The sequence below is a fragment of the Callorhinus ursinus genome, unplaced genomic scaffold, assembly GCF_003265705.2.
Source record: "Callorhinus ursinus isolate GAN/ISIS: 27379988/994484 unplaced genomic scaffold, GSC_fseal_2.0 scaffold9, whole genome shotgun sequence".
NCBI lineage: Eukaryota > Metazoa > Chordata > Mammalia > Carnivora > Otariidae > Callorhinus > Callorhinus ursinus.
The window spans coordinates 23,665,892-23,668,714 of record NW_027397071.1 but is presented as its reverse complement, the minus strand read 5'-3'; the positions used below and the strand labels follow the sequence as shown (position 1 = coordinate 23,668,714).

The following is a 2,823-nucleotide window of genomic DNA, read 5'->3' as shown; positions in this document are numbered from 1 at the left end:
CTGAATACAGCTATAACCCATTTTGAAATGGCTAATACATTTCAGTCTGTATGCACTTAATGAGTTGACCTATCTATAAGCCATCTTGGGCTTTTCTCTCCATTGTGATTGGTCATATGGGACCCTTTGCAAGGCCATAGTACAAGCCATAGGAGGGGAGTTAGTGCAATCATGAAAAGGGACATGAGGGTCTGACCTGGTCCTGCTTGAACTTGATCCTGGATATACTAGTTCCATCTTATGAAGAATTGATACTGGGCCCATCCAACTTTTTGACAGAACATAGTTTATAATGGGAAGTTCCAAGTGCATGGGTCATTTGATGCTCCATAGTCACGTATTCTGTCTCTGCCAAAGTAACTTGTTCTCTGTAACTTGCCAAGAACTGTTTTTCAAAAGATATATAATTCTGTGCTGTAAACAGCATGAACTTTCTCCATAATTTCAGGCACCAGCCTTGTGATTCTCCCACTGGAGTTCTCCATAGGCCCCTTACTGCATTTTTTGCCACCACTGACACCTCCATCACTGTAGGGTCTGTTGGATTGTATGACCCAAGAGGCAGTGCTGATTGTACCACATTTTAGACCAGTTAGAGTGCCCTTTCTTGCTCCAAGGCCCCTCAAAGCTGACAGCTTTCCATGTCACCCAGTATATGGGCAGGAGCAATATTCCTAAGTGTGGAACATGTTGTTTCCAGAACCCAAAGAGACCTAGGGGCTCTTTGCTTCTTTCTTTATGGTAGGAGTGAAAGATGCTGCAATTTGTCTTTCACTTTGGAGAGGTTATTCTGGCAAACCTGAACCACTGGACTCCTAAAAACTACACTGAAGTAGATGGTCTCTGAATCTACATAGAGTTTATCTCCCAACTCTGGGATACATTTGTCTTACCAAGGTCTCTAGCCACCTCTACCAGACCTCAGACACCCAATATGAAGTGACTTGCTCATTTTAACTGGGATTTGTCTGTACCACCAAACCATAAGTTTGGTAAGTCGAGCATTTCATCATCAAGGGGAAATGGCATATGTAAATGGTTTTTTTTTGGTCTTTATTGACTTTATTTTAGTTTTTGTACCCAAAGAAAAATCATGTTCATATCTATCATGAGCAAAAACTTAAAAAGGCAGAACTAGAAGACATGTGTCCTTCACCAAAGCAAAGCTGTGCTAAAGGTTCCAAACATTTCAATTTTTAAAATAAATATCTTCATTTTCCGATGTCTACTTTCATGTCTTCAGAGTGTCACAGGAAACTGAAGCTATCATGAATTACAATTTTGTTTAGAGTCCCAGCTCACCGTGTTTGGTAACTTGCCATACCATATCCAGCTTGGTTAGGAGGAGGTATTACAGAGGGAGGAGTTTGTCCTTGGGGAGGCTGAGCACCAAATCCACCCATCCAAGCAGCAGAAGGTGATTGATCTACTCCAAATCCTTGTTGGTTCCATGGCTGCCCGTATACTCCATATGGTGGTACATTGCCACCCATTTGCCATATACTGTCCATACTGTTGTGGGTTTCCATAAACTTGGCTCCACTGCCCCCACTGACTATAGTCGACCTGTTGGAAGTTTTTAGTCATACCAGGAGATTCTTTACCCCAATAGCGTTTAACAACATGTCCTTCAATTGTAGTGCCATTCACCGAAACAATGGCATGGGCAGCACTTTCATGGGTTGAAAATCTGACAAATGAATAGTCTTTCTTCGGAAAAACTCTTATTTCCATAATTTGTCCAAATGGTGAGAAAGTCTGTCTCATAAGCTGATCTGTTAACCCAGAGGCAATTCCTCCACAGTACACACTACAATTTTTTGGACTTGACTGGTTTACTACATCTTCAAATCTCAACGGGTTAGTGTTATTTTCTTGTGTACTTTTAGGTGCAGGTGGTTTACTTGTGGCCCAGTTGGTTCTGATCTGACGACCACCCAACCACTGACCTCCCATATGCACAATTGCATTTTCTGCATCCAGTTTGTTATAAAAAGATACAAAACCATAGCCTTTGGATTTTCCAGTTGCCATGTCTTTAATACTGCAGCATCCGATATTTTACCAAACGGGGTAAATGCTGATTTGATATCTTCTGTTGTAATTTCTGGACTCAAATCCCCAACAAACACATGGAAGTGATTGGAAGTATCTTTTTTCTGGCTACTTGATGTTGTTGCCCAGTTTCCTTTGACCTCCTTTCCCAAAATTTTTCTCCCATTCATAGCAGCTAATGCAGCAGCTGCATCTCTGTGTTCATAAAATTCCACAAAGCAATATGGGTCATTGGTTGTATGCTCTGTTATTATTTTACAGCTTTTACAGGGTCCAATCTGACTGAATAACTGAAGTATAAGGACTTCTGTCACATCTCTGGAGAGGTTACCTACGTATCTAGGCTATAAACACCATATTGTTTTCTGAAGATAGAACCATATGTCTTAGCTTGTGTGTGTAGAGTCCGGGGCTGCCCGTCGTCTTCCATCATGGTGGGTGTGACGGAGCGATCCTGGGACAAGGGGGAGAGCAGGGCTGGGGAGGGGAGGGGGTGGGGAGGAGGGGGGGGGGGGCTCCTGGCACCAGCTGGGGACAGAGGAAAAGCCACCGAACCCTGCTCTCGGGCTCTCTCCCCCCAGCCCGCTCCGGACACTGCGCATAACTACTACTACTACTACTACTACTACCTCTCCTCCTTCTTCTTCTTCTTCTTCTTCTTCTTCTTCTTCTTCTTCTTCTTCTTCTTCTTCTTCTTCTTCTTCTTCTTGTCCTTCTTCTCCTTCTTCTTCTTCTTCTTCTTCTTCTTCTTCTTCTTCTTCTTCTTCT

The 2,823-nt window shown here is 42.9% G+C and overlaps 1 pseudogene; it reads right to left on the bottom strand.

The window, feature by feature from the left end:
* Positions 1-1,055: 1,055 nt before the first annotated feature.
* On the bottom strand, positions 1,056-2,645 carry LOC112824384 (nucleolysin TIAR pseudogene; annotated as a pseudogene).
* Positions 2,646-2,823: the final 178 nt, after the last annotated feature.